The following is a 21342-nucleotide window of genomic DNA, read 5'->3' on the forward strand; positions in this document are numbered from 1 at the left end:
GTACATGACAAGTGTCCAACTCTAAACCCAAAAGTTTTTGATTAACTGGTCTAAATATTGGACAATGTCTCTAAACTAATGTCATCCAAATCATGTTATAACAGTGTGAGGTATAAAACATTGCCGATAGTTATACACGTGAATCACCTGTGGAAGATACATTTAGGATGAGTAAATCAGAAATTTGAACAAGTCTAAACAAATGGTTTAGTCTGGTTAAAGCCATGTCATTCAAAACAAATGACATCTATGTCTATTATATCTAAAGTGTCAGCATAAAGCTAGGTGAACACACACAACCACACACCCCTGTGAAAAGAGACCACTTATTTATCCATCTGTGCAACCCTGTAGTTGTACTCCTTTGTCCACACACTGTCTGTCCGCACACTGTCTGTCCACACACTGTCCGCTAATGGGACCGAAGCATGCGAGAGGTGGACATGGTATTTCAACCCAACGGGTACTACCGACACACGGTTATTGTGTGTAAATGGTAAATGGACTGCATTCATAAAGCGCTTTTCTAACCAGTGGCCACTCAAAGCGCTTTACAATACTGCCTAACATTGACACATTCACACACCGACGGCGGTGTCATTCCCTCAGGACGACAGCCAGCTCGTCAGGAGCAGTCAGGGTGAGGTGTCTTGCTCAGGGACACCTCGACACTCAGCTAGGTGGAGCCGGGGATCGAACCCGCTCTACCCCCTGAGCCCCATCATGCCGCCCTGTGTGCCTGGGACTGTGCTCACTGCGGCCGTCCAGTGTGCAGTACTGAGGGACAGTGTTAGCAGTCCAGGTACCCTCCAGCAGCTAGCGCCCCGTAGCACAGGGCGATGCTAGCTGATTAGCCTCAACTCGGGGAAAAGAGTCACATCACGGCAGTCAGGGACAACATTTCATCTGTACTCAGTCGTTTACTTACACTGTCGTTTTACTTGTTCACTAGTTGCGCGTCCGAGCATGTGTCTAAATCGAATCCCATTCTGTGATCCAGCCTAGTATCCGGGGTTTGGACCGTGGTGTGTTTGCGATCCCATTGGCCAGTGTTGCCAGATTGGGCCAGATTTGAAGCCAGTGTCTGCCAGACGTTGTCTGGCCCAATCTGGCAACACTGGACGGGACCGCTTCTGTTGTTGCTGCCAAAAAGAAACACGAACGGCGCATGCTCGGCGCAGTTGTCACAAGACGACTTTCACGTAATTGGTCAATCAGAATCAGAATCAGGGTTACTTTTATTATATCTTATACAAGAGTAAAATTCGTAGGCTTGGTTCCTCAACAGCCACGTACAGCAACAATACAATATCAAGTAAATACAAATACGTAAAAATTAAAAATTAAAATAAAAAAAAATAAAAAAGTTCAAATGAGTAGCAGCATAGATCAGAATAATATAAAAGTGATAATAAAAAAATTAAATAAAGTAAGTAATAATACGAGAAACTAAAACACTGGTAATAAGTAATAACATGTTATGAGGATTAGCGAAGTGTGAAGTGTAGTGTAGAGAGTAAGTTTAAAGTGTTAAGTGTCTCAAGGTTATCCATCAATTTGTGTAAAATAACCGCCCTGTGCGATCGGTCCTATTGGACAAGCGTCACCGTACACACACACACACACACACACACACACACACACACACACACACACACACACACACACACACACACACACACACACACACACACACACACACACACACACACACACACACACACACACACACACACACACACACACACAGAGTGAATGGTCAAACATTACCACCTAGTGTACATTGTGAGTAAGTGCGGTCAGAGCAGAGGATGGAAATATTGCCTTTTTTTAAATTTACTTTATTTATTTTGTTTTTATTATTGATAAACTAAACACAAAACTCTCGTAGGGGAGGAGAAAAAACATTTAAAATCATTTATAAACCATTCAAGGAAGGGAAGGCCTAGAACATTTCCACTTACTACAATGGATGTGCTATTTACCCATTAGAATGATCATATTAATCAAATCAGAAAATAATGAATCTATAGTATCCATATAAAAGAGGATATGTGATAAATCAGAGGTCGGGATATCGTCAATCTTGAGTGAGAGCCAATTATGTAAACCGGGTATACGAACCTCGCTGAACATACGCAGGCTTTCTTGGGAAAACCTGGATCAGCAGAGACGCAACTTGCGATCAGAGTTAAATGGTACTACGACACTCACTTAGGATTCGATTAGTCGAGCCAGGCTTTCCTCTTTAGGTTCAACGCGCGTTCATGTGAAAGGGGAGTTTATCGCGTCATTTTACTCACCTTTACAAAATGGATAGAGCAGAGGGGAACCGTCAAGGCCCTCCTTTATTTTATTAATTCATAATTTGACAATTGACATCTAAACAAAAATATTTCTGAGGAAATAAACCGAGCAGCACGTTGTCGGACCGTCGGGTGAAAATGAGTCGTGGCTCAACACGGAGCAAAGAGGAGACGGAATGTCTCTTGGATATTGGACATAAAACGTATGCTGGAAAACGCACATTAAAATACCTTTAACACATTCAGCACCAGGAGGAGGAGGAGGAGTTGGTCTCCAGATCAGCGGACATCACCAGGAGGAGGAGGAGGAGGAGTTGGTCTCCTCCCCCCCCCCCCCCCTTGTTTTAATGTAACGCTTTACCCCACCCAGACCTTTTTGTCCAATGATTTAACGATCTTTGCACACTCTCTCTCTCTCTCTCTCTTTCGGTTTGATATCATGTTTGATTTATTTATTAATATGCAAGATGGTTTTGGCTTGGTTATTCGAGTTAATTGTTTGTTTTATCCGTTTTCGTTTAGTAAAAACATATTTCTCATTTGACATTCTGGGGATGCCGTATTTGGGTTAATGAAGCGCACCTGTGTGTATTTAGGAGAGGAGCCACAGGTGAATAGGTCGACGGGAAGCGGTACCGTTTTTAACCGCTCAGTGACAGCTCTTATGATATGTGTTTAGAAAAGGTTTATGTTGATCCTTCATGTTTTGTTTTGGGTTAAATAAATACCGTAAAGCTGACGGAGGACCCCTGCCTTTTATTTTGGAATCAAAGGAGCGAGCGTGTCTGAAAGACCACAATCCAATCCCGAAAGAACGAGCATCATTTAGATTAACCGCAAAATAAGTCACGACTCTCTCTCTCTCTCTCTCTCTCTCTCTCTCTGTCTCTCTGTCTCTGTCTCTGTCTCTCTGTCTCTCTCTCTCTCTCTCTCTCTCTCTCTCTCGGTCAGGGTTAGGTTAGAGACTTGGGCCTAACACATTCTGGAGCAGAACATACCAGAACAGGCTCAGAATACAATACTCAGATTGAGCAATGTAGCGGGATACATTACCAATTACATTTATATATATATGGGCATGCATTCTATAACTGGATACATTTTAAAAGTATCCTTCCCAACACTGTGTGTGTGTGTGTGTGTGTGTGTGTGTGTGTGTGTGTGTGTGTGTGTGTGTGTGTGTGTGTGTGTGTGTGTGTGTGTGTGGTTTACTTTTCTATCCCAGTCATCCAAAATCAAGGAATTAATGAGAGTAAATTCCACATCCATATAATAAAGACACAAAGACACACACACACACACACACACACACACACACACACACACACACACACACACACACACACACACACAAGCGCATGCACGCGCAGACACACACGCACACGCACACACGATGTATTAATTCATTCATCTTTTCTATGCATTAGGTTCATAGATTAGAGCGTTTAGCTCCGCCTCGTCTGAGCCGCGTTACGCTCAGGTCTGTATTTTGTGAGGGTGAGGAGCGCCCCCCTGTGGCTTATGGAAAGAACTGCACCCTGGCCCCTCTATATATAAACTTAGCACAAAAAGTAAGGAAATTTGTGTTTGGTAGATTATTTCTCTGTGGTAACAATGCTTTTTGGCAATCTTATACCGTAGGAAAGCCTGTTTAGTTCCCTTTCAAATGGTGCCCCATTTCTAAGGAACATTACTGATTACTTGACAGTTTCAATTAGCTAATGTATCAATTCATATTATTTATCCGCCTTAGTTTTGCGATGATGTCACTTCCACTTCTTGTGATGTCACTTCCTGTTGGACTCACCTGTGGAGGAGGAATATCAGACACGTGCATCGTATGCACTCACTCAGTCAGCGTCCACTGGGAAGCATCAAGGAGGCAACGCGGTGAGTTTGTTTCATTGTTAGACATGTTTAAGATGATATATTACGGTGGGTTTAGTAAAACGCTTTTTGATGTGTTTAAAACAGTTTGGATAGCGATTGTGTAGCATCTAAAAGCAATCAGGTGTACACACAGCATTAGTTTATATTATTGACAACTGTGCACAACGTGATGTTTAGTCAGAAATGGACACACACTATTTGTGTGGTTTTCCCCGTCTGTTGATGAGGAAGTGACAGTAAAAGTTCAACCTTACTCTTAAGGTTGACTTATTATTTTTTTTTTTTTTTTTGTGTGCCCTTAGTTAAAACCGGGTTTGCGAACCCATAGAGCAAATCAATTAACCAATCAAACACAGGTGGTGGAGGCAAATCTTTTTTTTTTTCTGACGCCTTTGAATCCACACTGATTACTGCAGTATCTACCAACATAATATTAATCAGTGAAGGGATGTCTTTTTACGCACGCACGCACGCACGCACGCACGCGCTGCGTCTCCATTGAGCCATCCTGTTTGAAAAAGACGCTGTTATTTTAGAAGTTTAACCGAAACATGGTTAGAAACGTCCAGTTCAAGTTATAAATGTAACTAATGATCCGTCTGGTCCTTGTTCTCCAGGTTGACCGTCGGGTTAACGAACACTTTTTGAAGTAAAACGGCCCTCTACATCCGGACCTGCTGTGAGTAGGACATGTATTTATAATTTATCTTAATAGTCCTTTTTACTAGGCCTTCTTGTTTAATAATGGTATTCTGGATGTAATTCGTCGTAAGCTGTTTTTAATTGAGTTAATTTATATTTTTCGCCGGGTGACGGGGCTGCTGATATTTATCAATGACTCCATGATGGAGTTGGCAGCGGAAGATGTAGAGAGCGTTTCCGCCCTAGTTAAATGGGACAAATAACTTATTTTAATAACTTTTTTTGATAGGATTAATCACTGATTAAAACACACAGACAAACTTATGACACTCACTCACTCACACTAGCTGTAAAACTAATCTTGTTGCTCTCCTTCACAGCTCAAGAAGAAGAAACAGATTCTGTGAGTATCACGATCGAACCATGAAGAAGAAACTGCGAACTGTAAGTCACAACATTTTCTTTTAATGCTGTGGGCTGACAGTGTTTAGTTTGAACTGGTTCTCAGGCCACGCCCCTCGTAGGCCCTTCCCCTTGTATGCCCCGCCCCCTCTCTGGCTGTGATCTCTCTCTCTGTCTCTCTCTTTCTGTCTCTCTCTCTCTCTCTCTCTCCTCCCCCCCGTTCTCATGCCTCTCATTCGCCTGTAGAAGATAGTTTGTCCACTTTCCTACTACATTCCTCAACATTGCATCACATCCCATGTGTGTTGTCCTACTGATAAGGGTGTGGTCTGACTGACCAGAGATGCATGCTAGGGTTCTGCGCTGTTTGAGGCCTTCAGTTGTGTAGACGTTCCCCCTCAGGGGAACCCCTGTGTTTAAGAGGCCGTCGTCACGTCATGAACTGGAACGTCCTTCAGGATGGAGACAGGGACTCCTCAAGGAGACACACCAGGGGGCGAGATGTGAGGGCTGTCCCTCTCAGCAACTAGAACCCTTCCTTCCTGCACCTGAGAACCACGGAGCACGTTCCAACGTTTCCCTCCGTACGCCTTGAAGCCCAAGCCCCCCCACCACTGGTCTGACCCACCAGCCCCCCCACCACTGGTCTGACCCACCAGCCCCCCCACCACTGGTCTGACCCACCAGCCCCCCCACCACTGGCCTGACCCACCAGCCCCATCCCGACTGGCCTGACCCACCAGCCCCTCCCCGACTGGCCTGACCCACCAGCCCCCCCTACCACTGGTTTGACAAACCCTCCAATGGTCTCTCCTCTCTCAAGGACCTACAAACCCACCACTGGTCTCTCCTCTCTCAAGGACCTACAAACCCACCACTGGTCTCTCCGTCAAACCCACCACTGGTCTCTCCGTCAAACCCGCCACTGGTCTCTCCGTCAAACCCGCCACTGGTCTCTCCGTCAAACCCGCCACTGGTCTCTCCTTTCTCAATGACCTACAAACCCACCACTGGTCTCTCCGTCAAACCCGCCACTGGTCTCTCCTCTCTCAATGACCTACAAACCCACCACTGGTCTCTCCGTCAAACCCGCCACTGGTCTCTCCTCTCTCAAAGACCTACAAACCCTCCACTGGTCAATCTGTCAAAACCTCCACTGGTCAATCTGTCAAAACCTCCACTGGTCAATCTGTCAAAACCTCCACTGGTCAATCTGTCAAACCCACCACTGGTCAATCTGTCAAACCCACCACTGGTCTCTATTCTCTAAAGACCTACAAACCCAGTGCTGGTCTCCTCTCTCAAAGACCTACAAACCCTCCACTGGTCTCTCCGTCAAAACCTCCACTGGTCTATTTGTCAAACCCACCACTGGTCTCATCTCTCAAAGACCTACAAACCCACCGCTGGTCTCTATTTGGTTTTGTATGCCTTTGAGTATTGTCATCGTTTGTATGTATCTAATAACTGAAAATAAAGAGGTGTGATCTTTAAGCTGGTACTGTCCAATCTTTGCATGGCATGGGGTACTAAGTGTGAGAGGGGCAATATTTGCTACTCTTCCTGAAACACCCTTGAGTGTCTTTTGGTCGGACGTTTCTGGATGACTCAAGTCTGTGGCCTAAATCAAAGGATAACAAAGTGGGTGTTCAATGCCTGGAGCGATCTAGCATCTGGATCTCAATTCAACCATTCTACACACTGGACAGGATGACTTGAGTGTCATGCAGCTTGGACTGCAGTGTGACTGAATAATGCAAACAATGGGAAGCGACAATGGCTACTTGGTACAATGGATGATGGACTAACGGCATTCTGACTGGACAGAATCGGATGAGAAACCAACCAACTGACTGAAGATGAACAGTCTGCGACGTGGCTTCCCTACCTAACCTCAACATGATGGACTGCTGGCAAGCCCTCTGGATCTCCTGTACTCCTGCCCTGAGATCCAAGTCTTTCTCGGGCTGAATTGTAACTACGAGGCTAGTTGGACCTAGGAGATGGGTCCCCCTTGAATCGGAAACCATCTTGGAAACATCCAAACTAGCGTCCCTGTCGAGCTGCAGTTGTACTCTTCATCAGAAGAGGAGGTGAAAGCCTCACTGGGGCTTCAAGGTCTATGAAGAGGAACGTTGAAATGTTCTCCATGATTCTCTCCTGTAAGAGCTAGGTTGTTCTAGTCGTCGAGTGGGGGAGCCTCACAGCCTACCCTTTGGCGTTTCTCCTTGGAGTCCATGTCACGGTCTTGATGGATGTTGCAGGTCATGTAACTGATGTCACCAGTCTTTTGAAAACTTGGTTTCTCCTGATCGTCTACAGAACTGTAGGCGTCAGATGGCACCGTATCCCAGCATGCATCTCTGGTCACTCAGATCACACCCTGCTCAGTGAGGCAACGCTCATGCGATGTGCATGCAATGTTTTAGACAGTAGTAAGGAAGTAGACAAAAGGCATGAGAACAGTTTGTTATTTTCTGTTTTTTCAGCCTTGTTTATGGGTGGGAATTATTTGCTAAATGGGGGGGATATGAAATGTATAGTTTATTATTTGTACATGAACCAACAGCAACAAACTACTAGATCTGCTCAAGGTAAGTCTGTTGGCTGTATTTTGCAACGAGACGACCAAAGCACCACAAGATCTCCATCGTCATTCCAGCTCAAGGTAAGGGGCTACTGCAGGGGGGTTGGAAGTTAGATTCAAGACCGCTATGTGCATGTGTCTATAAAGATGCTGTCTGACTTCACAGGATCTCCAGGACCAGCAGGTGACCAGATCCCCAAGACCAGGCATGGGAGGCCAGATCCAGCTGGACCAGGTATGGGGCACCAGGGTGAATAATAATCATAATCATAATACATTGGATTTGTATAGAGCTTTTCTCGCACTTAATTAGACTGTAGGGTAACTAGATCCCCTAGACCAGGCCTGGGGCACCAGGGTAGACTACTAGAGGCTGGGGACCAGCAGCTAACTTGATCTCCCTAGACCAGGCATGGGGCACCAATCTGGACCGGAGGCTGTGGACCAGAGGGTATCCAGATCCCCTGGACCAGGAATGGGGCACCAGGCTGGACCGGAGGCTGTGGACCAGAGGGTATCCAGATCCCCCTGGACCAGGAATGGGACACCAGGCTGGACCGGAGGCTGTGGACCAGAGGGTATCCAGATCCCCCTGGACCAGGAATGGGGCACCAGGCTGGACCAGAGGCTGTGGACCAGAGGGTATCCAGATCCCACTGGACCAGGAATGGGGCACCAGGCTGGACCGGAGGCTGTGGACCAGAGGGTATCCAGATCCCCCTGGACCAGGAATGGGGCACCAGGCTGGACCGGAGGCTGTGGACCAGAGGGTATCCAGATCCCCCTGGACCAGGAATGGGGCACCAGGCTGGACCGGAGGCTGTGGACCAGAGGGTATCCAGATCCCCCTGGACCAGGAATGGGGCACCAGGCTGGACCGGAGGCTGTGGACCAGAGGGTATCCAGATCCCACTGGACCAGGAATGGGGCACCAGGCTGGACCGGAGGCTGTGGACCAGAGGGTATCCAGATCCCACTGGACCAGGAATGGGGCACCAGGCTGGACCGGAGGCTGTGGACCAGAGGGTATCCAGATCCCACTGGACCAGGAATGGGGCACCAGGCTGGACTGGGGACTGGAGTGTAACCATCACCAAGCACTTGACACCTGGAGGTTCTTTTAATAATTCAATATTTTTAATTAACAATTGTAGTGTTAATTCGTTTTTCATTCAGTGATTTTTTTTTTTTTTTTTTTTTTTTGCCAAAGCTGTGATTTGAAGTAATTAAGGTCACATCAGCTGCTACTACTATAGTTTATCCAGCGTACATCAAGGTGGACACTAAAACACAACTAAAACATAACAGCTGGTCACACTCACACCTGGTGACATAACATCACTCTTTTAATGTGATTGTATTGTGAACAGATGAAGCTGACGACCCACCAGGAGCGAGACGAGGACTACGATGGGACTGCTCAAGTCTTTGGAAGGTTAATACCAACACTTTTTTACATCGTTTCACCACCAGAGCGATGCTGTTCAATTAACTGAATGTTTTATGATATTCCTGAATTACAAATTCCCAAGTGTGTGTTTCATGTTGAAGTTTAAAATTTGATTTGATTCAGAATTATTTAAACGAGGTATCCAAAGAATAATTAACTACTAACACTGTTTCTAGTTTAGAATTCTCAAAATTAAAGTATTTTCAAGTATAATTATTTAAAATTTCAACAAATTATATTAAATTAAGAAATCATGGACAAAATGATGAGGAACCCTGGGCTGAGGAGAGCTGAGGAGGAGCCACCTATCTGGAGGGAGACCCGGAGTTATGTGGTTAGCCTCCTAACTGGACATCGTTAGCCTCCTAGCATAATTGATATAGTTAGCTTCATAGCATAATGGATATTGTTAGCTTCATAGCATAATGGATATTGTTAGCTTCATAGCATAATGGATATTGTTAGCTTCATAGCATAATGGATATTGTTTACCTCATAGCGTTATCTATATCGTTAGCCTCATAGTATAATTGATATTGTAGCTTCATAGCGTAATGGACATCGTTGGCCTCATAGGTTAATGGACTTCGTTGGCCTATGGCTAACAACATAGATCATGCTACGAGGCTAACGATTTGTGTTTTTCCTCTTGCAACATTTCAGTGACCCACCGACGGCGCCTCATCAGAGCTGGACGGTGGAGACTTCGGATTCAACGTCTACCTCGCAGGACGTGACTTAAGTCACGGGTTGTCAAGGGTTCCTTGTTCCTTGGTTCCTTCATGGGTTCCTCATGGTTCAGTGTTAGGGACAGAGTTAGGGTCAGATGGTCTCACGATGAACCGATTGTTTTTGAATCACATCCCAGAATTGTTTCACTGTGCGCACAGATGTTGAAATGTATGGGGGCTGGTCTGATCTACCAGCCCCCCACCACTGGTCTGGTCTGACCCACCAGCCCCCCCACCACTGGTCTGACCCACCAGCCCCCCCACCACTGGTCTGACCCACCAGCCCCCCCACCACTGGTCTGACCCACCAGCCCCCCCACCATGGAGAAGTCCTTTGCATTTTTCTAATGCTGCTAGCCTCGTTTCAAATAAAGCCACTGTCTGTTGCAGTTTGGTGCAGTCTGTGCATTTCCCAGTCTCTGTGCCTGAGACATCAGAGTACAGAGGCATGTTGGCGATAGGAAAGTCCAAGGCTTTTGCTGCGGTCTGATCCGGTAGTCAAAGTGCCAAAAAGTATTGTTGAATCGAGCAATTGAGGTTGACGGAAACAAACTATATATTCTTAAGTATTATGATCATGAAATAAAATAAAATAAAGTAGACCTGAACGATGAATTAAGTACTTTTTGCCACTGTCCAGCGGAGCTTCGGGAAACACAACCTCTCTCTGCTGTCTCTGATCTCTCCTCTTATAGACGGGTGGTAGGTGGGTTATAGACGGGTGGTAGGTGGGTTATAGACGGGTGGATGTTGGGAGGGTTGGTAGATCATGGGGTGGAGGATGAATTGGTGGATTGTGACGGATTGTAGACGGACAGAAAAAGAACACGCTTGTCAGAAGTGATTCTTCTTCCTGTCTGGTGAACGACGGTGTGTGTGTGTGGGTTGAAGTGCGCTGCTGTCAGTGACTCCTCCCACTCTGGTTTGTGTTCATTCTGGCTCCCCATAAGGTCGTCCCTCTGGCTCTGATCTGTCTGCTGATTGGCTGCTCGGTCTCGGAGGCGGAGTCCCACCTGGTGCGTCAGCCAGTGGTCCGCGTGGTGGTGGGGGCGTGTCTGACATCAGCAACACAGAAATACACACGCACACACGCGCACACGCACACACACGCCTGCTACTGAAATGGCTGAACCAAATGTGAAATGCGGACCCTTATCTACGTGTGAATGGGAGGTAAGAACTGCACAGTTTCCGTTGACATTATTTTGATATTTATCCTTACCAGACGGTTACTATTGGCTGCTCTGAAGTATATTATGCTTGCAGATTAGTTTATCTTCAGAAACGACGAAAATGGTATGAATTGACTTCCAGCTGCTCGTACAGCAGGTAGATTTGTCTACGTTCTAGTCTCATTTCACTCTACTTAGTCATACTTAGTATTTCACAAGGTGCTAGGTCAGCAGAGGCGTGGCCACGGCGGGCCTGGACGGGCCTAGGCCCGCCTCATTGTCAGTCTTGCCTGTCCAATCAGAGGGCTTTCCTTTGTTTACGTTCACCATCTAAAAAAGGCGCGCAAGTCAGCGCTCGTCTGAGAGCTCAAGAATCAGTCACATCGCAAACAGCCGGCAGCTCCTCCCCCCCTCCCCTCCTGAATGTTTCTGTGAGAGCCCTCCCACTTTACAAATATAAGAAATAAAGACATATAGCCATTAGACATTAGGCCTGTCTGTTGAGGAGGACTCTCTCTCTCTCTCTCTCACACACTCTCTCTCTCTCTGCGTGTGTGTGATAAGTTTTCATCTTTGCAGTAGGCTTGTCTTATACGGCCAATCTGTTTCACTTTGTTGTGATGCACACCAAAGCTTCATTCATGCAGTTTTGCGCAATAAATGTTTTGCGCGTTCAATAAATGTGACGCGCCGATGCATGGGTTCATGCAGTTTTGCGCAAGTTTAAAATGTTTCCGCGTAATTTGTCAGCTGTGATCAAATGCCTTTAATAAATTCCACCTTAATGTCATAAATATAACATGCCTTTGATTAATGTTTGTATGGTGCATCTAATCTAGGCCTATTTTATGTTCAATCAAATTGGCTTTGCCCGCCTGTTTTTTCCTGTGCCTCCTATATGGACATTTGTGGCTACGCCGCTGTAGGTGAGGGTAACATACAGTGATGTTAAGCCTCCAAGATCATTTCTCAAAATGGTATTTAATGAATTAAATACATTTCATTCATGCAGTTTACTTTCATTTGATTCCAAAAGGTTTCCAGACTACGAGTCTGAACTTCCTGTTTCGGAGAAGTCCAACCCGCTGACGCGTGACATCGACCAGGCCCCAGCCAATCACGTGGTTAGGCTGCTGAGAGCCTGCGACGCAGAGATACTCCAGGATGAGAGGAAGCCCTTTTAAGGTCATGTCAGAGGGCAATGTTCATACATTCAAACAACAACACAGCGCACTTGTCTATTGTGCTATGGTTCTGTTATAAGTTAGCTTTCTGTGTATTTGTTAACATGGACAGATATATAAATCTTTATCATCATTAAACAAGTGATCATAGTATGAGGGAATGTCGTTGAAATCGTACAATACAAGCTGGTACGTCTGTGGTTACAAGAACACATGTTGTACCACATTATCTATCATAGACGCCCTGAATGTTTTATTTTATTAGTTTTTCTCCTCAAAGCAAACGTACGTCTCATCTCACACTAAAGAATGTGTTAAATGTCAACCCCAGACCTGCTGAGAAACCAGCGTACTTCACAATGGTGACTTTACTGCTCATAATTGTTTATTTTGTATTCCTTCAAAACAGAAACTTCTCAGCGACAGTGTGATGAAAACCTTGCTGGCGGTCGCAGTGAAGGCAGCAGACATCCTCAAGGTCTGTTGAGGCCTGACAAATGTCTCCCTCTGTCCGACCGCCTGTCCGTCCGTCCGTCTCTGTTGGAGAATAAACGGTAGAGCTGTGTCATTGTGATTCCGCCACCAGGGAGCGCCAGACAGCCTTGTTGTACTGAGCGGCTGTGGGACGTCTGGTCGACTGGCTTTGCTCGTAGCGGTAAAATCCACTTTGTAATACCGCGTATAAGTTACACTAATATATAGTACAACTTATAGTTCAATTTATTTTTATTAGGTTTGGAGTTAAGTCAGAATGGTTGCATTAAAATAGACTTCACTGACAATGACTAGAAATTCAAAATTCAATATACATACATATATTATATTAGCCTATGCAAGCAGCTTGGTTAGGTAAAAAAATGTGTAGATAAGTTTGTGTGTGTGTGTGTGTGTGCGTGCATGCATGTGCGTGTGTGTGTGTGTGCAGTGCGAGGCAACCCACTGTAATCGTTAGTTTTATTATTATTATTCCGCCACGTTTGACTTACACAGCCTAAACCGCTCGCACGCTTTTTATGAAACTTGCTACAGCTGTAGGCTGACTCAAGATTAATAGAAAGAAAATATTACACTGATTGGCCCAAAGGTGGTGCTATAGGAACATGCAAGCTGGTAAAATGCAAACTTTGAACAAGCATATCTCGTCATAAACGTTTTAACTTACAGACTTTGTTCACACATGCATATCCTCATGCTGAACAAATATGCCTCAAGAAACTATGACTATAACTACTATCCGGCGAACAGATTTGCGGCCATCTTGAATTTTGTTAAAAACACTTAATTCCCCAAGGATCCCAGGTTTTTTAACTTTGACAAAAATCCTTCAGCCCATATAATCTATGCCCCAATGTCTTCAATCTGACCTAAAGATTAGTCTGTACAATCAATTTTAAGGCACCCATGAGCCATTGACTTCTAAAAGGGGTGTGGTTTAAACCGCGAAAAGACTTAAATGCTCATATCAATGTCAAAATTGACTCCTATGATCTTGACTCCAATAAAAAAGTTGTTTAGAATAAAATTCTGAACAAGAAAAATTCCACATAATTTCAATTAAGACGTGGCATCGAGATGGGCGTGGCCTGTAACTAAAATCACCACAGTTCATAGACGGAATGAGCGGGACCGACTTAGTGGCTGTTGGGGACCGAAGTTCAAACTGCTCAAGTAAGATGAAGTCAATTTATAAAACAACATGGCCGCCAAAGGCTCAAAGTCGTCAAAATTTAACTTAATGCCAAAAGGCGGGGTTAACTTAACCCAATCATCATCAAACTGAAAATGCAGACTTTGGATGGACATCTTTTCTGACCCCTTTCTTCTACAGTCACAAAATGGTGGCTGGACGTCCAAATTATTATTATTAATCAATGTTAGGTGACTAAAGGCGGGGTTAACTTGAGTCAATCATCGCACAAAATAAGTACTTAAAGAAGCATAGGTCAAGGTTAACCTGGCTACAGTTCATCCAAATAGGACCATAGGGGGTGCTACGGCACCCCCTATGAGGGTGGACCCCCTAACCCTGTCTAACAGGACCCAGGCAGTCCAGTTAGCCAATGTCACATCATCCTCACTCGGGATCACTAAAGGTGTGCCCCAGGGCTCGGTCCTTGGACCTATTTTATTTTCTATTTATATAAATGATCTCTGTATCAATTTGTCAAATGCTGCTTATCACTTTTATGCTGACGACACTGTCATTTATTGTTGTGCGTCCTCTGTTGTGCATGCATTTGAGCTGTTACAGTCTGCTTTTAATGTTGTACAGGCCCGACTACAAAGTCTCAAACTGGTTTTAAACACCAGCAAATCAAAAATAATGGTTTTCTCAAAAGCTACCTACTCAACTGAAAATTTACCCTCTGTAATAACTGCTCAAGGAAACCCATTCGAGGTTGTTACTAAGTATAAATACTTAGGTTTCCTTCTAGATACGGAGCTTTCGTTTAAATTGCATATTGAAAACCTGGTAAAAAAACTCAGGCTAAAGCTTGGCTTCTTTTATAGAAATCGTGTGTGTTTCTCTCTGCGAGTGCGTAAATTGCTTGTGTCGTCAACTTTCCTACCAGTAGTTGACTATGGAGATGTGTTGTACATGTGTGCTTCGTCCAAAAGCCTAGCAGCTTTGGACACTGTATATCACAGTGCATTAAGGTTTTTCACTGGCTGTGGTCGTCTCACTCATCACTGTCAGCTCTACTCGATGTCCGGGTGGCCATCTCTGAGCACCCGGAGAGAAACTCATTGGTTGCTTATGATATATAAGGCTCTCCTTGGTATGGTTCCTCCCTACCTCTGTTCACTCCTCCGTCGAACAGAAAATCGATATGCCTTAAGGTCCAGTGATATCTATTGCTTGAGCATTTCTAGAGTGCGGACTGAATTAGGGAAAAAAGCGTTTAGTTATGCCGCTCCATTAACATGGAACAACCTCCAGGCTGAACTGAAATTGTCTGAACTTGTATCTCTTGGTGTATTTCGACACTTCTTAAAGATCCGACAACAAAAATCATTTGAGCGGTGCCTTTGCTGACCAACCTTGTCACCTTGACCTCCTGCTCCCTGCACTTTTTGTTTTAACCTCTATTGTAACATGGCCCTATTTAATATAATGTAATATTGTAATGTCTTTTGTAATGTATTTTGTATTTTATAATGTTGACGACGTGTGCTGCTGCCCTCTTGGCCAGGTCGCCCTTGAAAATGAGATCTCGATCTCAACGGGTCTTTTACCTGGTTAAATAAAGGTTAAATAAAATAAAATACGGCAATTAATTGAAAACTTTAAAGACTCATAACTCCTCAGCCTTTTGTTCCACGGTGTGACGGCCGCGAGGCCTTGCCTGTGATTGTCTCCCGATTAGGACTGATGAGGTGGGAGGGGTCGCCTAGTTGGCGGCCGATATATATGGTTCCTGGTTCCAGCGCTCGGTGGCTTTGAGCTTTGCTCAACACCTGCTTGCTGCGTCTGCTGCCACTGCTTACCATAATTGATATTTTGTTTGATGTAACATTGTGGTTTATCAAATAAACCTGATTACTGTTAAATCTTATCACGCCTCCGTCCTCCCTCATTGTCTGGTTACCCGAGGCCATGACAAGCAGTTAGTGGTCAAACATATGATCTTAATTCTATTCCTATTGCTCTAACGGAGGTCCCTATGGGGCCTTGAATCATAGGTGAAGGCATGGGTCGACCCGTAAGCATTTCATGCGGGGTTAGATGCATCATTCTATGAGCTTGCATGTGATAACTCATTAGTGCTAGTGCATCTACACAAGTCAATTGAGTCAAAAGTTTGATTACAGTATCCACACTTTGCTCTAATTTCTCACTACTTCCCTCCTTGCTTATAAGCAAACCTAAAAACGCCATTGGTGCAACCAACTTCCCTTAATTAAAGTCCCTAACCTTAACGATCCTTAATTAAAACCAATCTAGTGGGAAGGGAAATCGAAGCCACTATATGCAAGATCAAAGGTCGACATTGGTGGGTTTACCATCAGCCGCCTTGAAACCACACTGTTCCCGAAATTAACAAAGTTATGCTCTAAACCCGGGGTCAGCAACCTTTTCAACATGCAGTGCCAGTTTGACATTTTCCCTAACCCTAACCCTAGTAAGCCATTGAATATTTCTTTACGTCTTAAACTATGTGGCTTTACTAAAACATAATTTCAACCTCACTTTGCACTTTAGCACTCATCGCATTTTCTGCAGGAAATGCATTTCCTAGTTGCAGATGTTATTTATACAATACACACAAAACAAACTATACAAATCTATTCATTTTTGATACTTAAAACATGCATAATAATGCCTTTCTTCTATACATTTTCTATTCATCAAAGTGTATGGTGAAATGATTCTGATGTGTTAATTGACAGATTTATGATTGAATTGATGAGGATGTATGAAGACTTGTCCTCCACTTAATATTTTATCATTATGTTTATCCTGATTGAGTTAATGACGGCTTTCTGCAAAGTTCTCAAGGAAAGATCTACTTTCCTTGAGGGGTGTTTCATTTTCAGTTTCTGCCTGAACTAAGAGGTCAGAGGTGACATTTTTCATTTTACTGAGTTGCTGCTTGCGGTCTACAAGCCATGGCCATTCAAGAAAATATGATCCTGGTTCTGGGACTTGGTGGCTACAGCTAGCATCTTACAGCTAGCATAGCTATGTAGCTTCTAGGTGAAGAACACTCTTTGTCCATCTGAGTCGCCCAATGAGCTGGGACACATTCAGATGTATTAGTTTGTTCAGCCACACTTTACTCATATGTTTGTTCCCTTATGATCTAATCATGTTTTTTATACATCGGGCCATACTTCCAAACTGTGCCTCATTTGAGTTGAACATCAGGTCAGGCTTATTCTAGTCAGAATAACGCACACACATGACTAGACAGAGAGGAATTCATTTGCGTCACTTGAGAACCTCCTCATAGGAATCCACTGGCTCCTTGTTGTTGTGTGGGGAGGGCCACAGAGGAGTCTGTACCGCTTAGAGGTGTCACAAAAACACGCTTCACACAACACATGATGTAACCTTTACCTTATTATCTCCTCATTAAGGATGAAGTGATTAAAAGTTAGTAGAGAGAGATTGGGTCAAAGTTAGTAACGTCAACATTGACAATGAACTACTGAGAAGGCGTTCACTTTATGCACAATAAAAGAATACAATAAAATGAAACACGAAAATTAAAGTAGAAAGTCAAGAGCAGGACAGGGACACAAACCCCAGACGCCTTATACGACTCCCTCTCCTTAAACCACAGGTTCTGTTTTAAAAGGGAAGTAACGAGAGAACTAATTGTTGTTCTCATATTATGAATAATTCTATAAATTCATTGGCTCAACACCCAGAAATAAAGAGCATACCGTCTCTGTGTTACTGAGCTATCTTGGACTTTATTTTCTGAAAAGGATGGAAGATAATTACTTGTTTTTTTAACTAACTCAGTAATAAATGTCAAATACGATACAACTCTAGATACTTACAATGCCAGCCACACCGAATATTGTGTCTTCAAAAATTATTGAATGTTAAATAGCTGTAGGCTTTATTTCTTAATCTCTGCTGCCTGGTGGCCAATGCTCCGCGACCCGGTAACATAATCTCTGAGGCCCCACCGGGCCTCAGAGATTTAGAAATAAAGCCTACACCAAAAAAAGAAACAGTGCTGAGTGGACTCGTTCATGGGCAATATGGATATTATTAATACGGAAATAGATTTTGTCTGACCTGGCACAATAAGTATACCTGTAATACTGGTAGAACTGTTTGAAAACTGTTAGACAGTTACTGTCTATGAATAAAACAGTGTTTTTATTCTTAATAATGGTCCTACAGTATCTGTGTTCATTAGATTAGGCAGGCATATAACGGTTTGTGTGCTGGTCGCTGCATTAGCGACTGGTTTGTCGGGGGGCCTTTGTCCTTTGACAACCTTGTTCCAGAGCCTGACCGGGACTACCACACCACAACATGGCCCTGGGTGGGGGGGTCTGCCGTTTATGGTTAGGTTTAGGGATGGGCTCAATGTGCACAGCCCCCTTTTTTCAAAGTCTTTCCATTTTCACACAGTGATCCCATGGCACCCCCTGCTGGATAGGTCAAGACAAGTCAAGGCCAGGTTTCCCTCTCCTTCCAATGAATTTAGATTAATTTATTGCAATGACTTTTATTTCCAATGCATTTAACTGCCACATTTGATTATGCTTTCTGAGTCACTTCATTTAGGCTGTAGTTCACTCCTGAGTTTCCTTGACCCCTAGGTATCACTCATAATTTCCTCACTTCCTGTAGGGCCATAGCCTTCTATCATTTTATTAGACCATACTGCCCTGATTACACCTCTCTATCTGACTCCCAAGTCATTTTGTGCCCTAATAGTGTGTTTGAAGTGCTTTATTTATATTTATTAGAAGATCATTATTAACTCTTCATTAAGGATGAAGTGAAAAAGGTTAGTCTAGAGATCAGATAAAAGATACTTGGACATCCGACATATACCACAAACTAATGAAAAGAAAATATACATCCTTTGGTGTTTGTTTATTGCACAATAAAATGTAATGTGAAAATGAACATAGAAAGTCAAGTGCAGGAGATGGACAGAAACCCCAGATGCCTTATAAGACCCTCCCCTCAAAAACAACAGGTTCCATTTCAAACGGTAAATAACAAGAAGACTAATCATCCAATTGTATGAACATTTCTTCATTTTAATAAGCTCAAACTAACCTAGGTTTAGACATTTTATCAGACAGCTCAAACGTCATTCAACACACAGAAATAAAGAGCATATAGTCTCTATGAGTTACTGAGCTATCTTGAACGTTTCTATCGGAAAAAAGACAATTGCTTGATTTTTTTAACTATGCCAATAATAAATGTCAAAGAAGATACAACTCCAGATACTTATACAATGCCCACCACTCAAAATGTTGTCAACTTCAGCGCTACAGACAAATTCAACTATACATATTCATTTAGGGAAACTCAAAAAATATTCACATCTGATTATAGTAATTGTAATGCCTGTATTGTAATATATTTTCTTATATATAATATCTAATTACTATTCATTAAAGTTGATGGTCATGTATTTCTGTTGTCTTAATTGACTGATTCATGATTGAATTGAAACATGATGTACAGTGTCTAGATTTGTGATACACTTTATATTTGATTGTTATATTTATCCTGATATTTAAGGTTTATTTAAATTAATTTTCAGTTCATAAATCATCTGTTACACTGCATGAAACAGAGAAATAATATGCAAGCAATTAATTAATGAAGACTGCTGATCCAATCTCTCAGTGCATCCTAGAATATGGTGGCATGGCTGGAGCCAGGCTGCAGTATCTGCAGGGTGACGATGAGTCTGATGGCCTTCCTGAACCAGGGGTAGAAGAAGGCGTAAATCAGAGGGTTCAGGCAGGAGTTGATATACAGCAGCCAGATTGCCCAGGTCCAGGCTGAAGTGATGAAGGAAATGTCCTGCAGTGTGAACACCATCAAGCAAGAGGGACTGAAACACAAGAGGAAGACCACCACCACCACGCCTAGCGTCATTGCAGCCTTCAGCTCTGACCTCCTGGCCGCCGTCGCCACCACTCGGGACGACCTCATCTTCCGCGTCTGGGACAGCGCTGCAGCAAACACTCTGAGGTACAGCACAATGACCCCGGACACGGGTGCAAAGAAGGAGACCTGCAGGTCCACCACACTGAACACCACGTCCAACATCACCACACAGTCCCCGTGGCACGAGCTGTCCATGCCCGGCTCTCGCAGGCTGCCCTGCATGGTGCTGCAGTTGTAGAGGACGGAGCAGGACCAGCACAGGCCCAACGTCAGTTGCATCCGGCCCTTAGTCACCTTGGTGGTGTAGCGTAGCGGGTGGCAGATGGCCACGTAGCGGTCCAACGATATGAGCATGATGCTCCCAACAGACGCCGAGGTCAACATCAAGCCCAGGGTGTAGAACACGTTGCAGACCCAGGATCCCAGGAACCAGCAGGAGCTGATGAAGGAATGGGCCTCCAGGGGCATCACCAACAGGCCGATGAGCAGGTCGGAGCAGGCCAGGGACAGCAGCACCAGGTTGCTGGGGGTGTGCAGCTGGCGGAAGTGGGAGATGGAGACGATGACGAGCAGGTTCAGCAGCACGGTGAGAAGCGCCAGGGAGAAGAGCAGGACGTACAGGAGGCTGGCCTGGGAGTGGGTGCGCAGTGTCCGCCTGCAGGAGGTGTTGAGCAGCAGGGGGTAGCAGAGGTCCACCTCCACCCCAGCCAGCGGGCTCCTCGGTATGGGAGACATGGGTGAGGATAGGGAGCCAGGAGGTACGGGAGCCAATGTGCAGGAGATAGGAACAGAGGCCAGCCGAGACCAGGGGTAAAGACCTGGCAGCGTCTTTGGCTGAATCCCTCATCGGTACAACGATTTATATCTCTAACTCCCTGTGATACACATCAACCCCTCCCTTATCGGAACACACAGTAACTTACCCTCCTCCCCTCCCTCTCTCTCTCTTTGCCTCATTGTCTTTGTTTTCAGCTACATTTCATGCTCTTCACTTTTTCTCTCTCTTCCTCCTCTTCCTCTCTTCTCAGTTCTCTGTGTCCAACCAGGGCAGAGGAGCAGAAGAGCTTGGGCCAATCATTGGCTAGGGATGATAGGGATATGTGCCAACATTGAGGGATGATTGTGTGTGTGTCCCTAAGAATAGTTTTGATTGTTTAATTACACACTTTGGCATTTCAGTAATAGTATTATTATTATTTACTGAGCACATTTCCTTGTGCTTTCTATTGCATTTGTGGGGCCTGCAAATACTTATCTAGTATGTGGTTGGATAATACATGGCCTATCTTGGCCATGTTTATCAAGTTAGAGCCACTCAGAAGGAAAAGGCCATTCTTGCTGACCCTCAACCCTTCATGCAGAGTTTTAACTC

The 21342-nt window shown here is 44.4% G+C and overlaps 1 protein-coding gene and 1 pseudogene across 2 annotated transcripts in view; both read right to left on the bottom strand.

The window, feature by feature from the left end:
* The window catches only part of LOC311365281 (ankyrin repeat and IBR domain-containing protein 1-like), a gene marked incomplete at its 3' end in the record, with an annotated part of 39223 nt that extends 38190 nt beyond the window's left edge, over positions 1-1033 (bottom strand). The window contains 1 exon segment of the mRNA XM_084484801.1: positions 929-1033.
* An 18676-nt stretch (positions 1034-19709) lies between these two features.
* LOC311365282 (trace amine-associated receptor 13c pseudogene) lies at positions 19710-20705 on the bottom strand (annotated as a pseudogene). The gene has a single exon. The product of its transcript is annotated as a trace amine-associated receptor 13c pseudogene (transcript).
* Between the last annotated feature and the right edge of the window lie 637 nt (positions 20706-21342).

Source organism: Micromesistius poutassou (assembly GCF_964030765.1).
Source record: "Micromesistius poutassou genome assembly, chromosome: 20".
Lineage (NCBI taxonomy): Eukaryota > Metazoa > Chordata > Actinopteri > Gadiformes > Gadidae > Micromesistius > Micromesistius poutassou.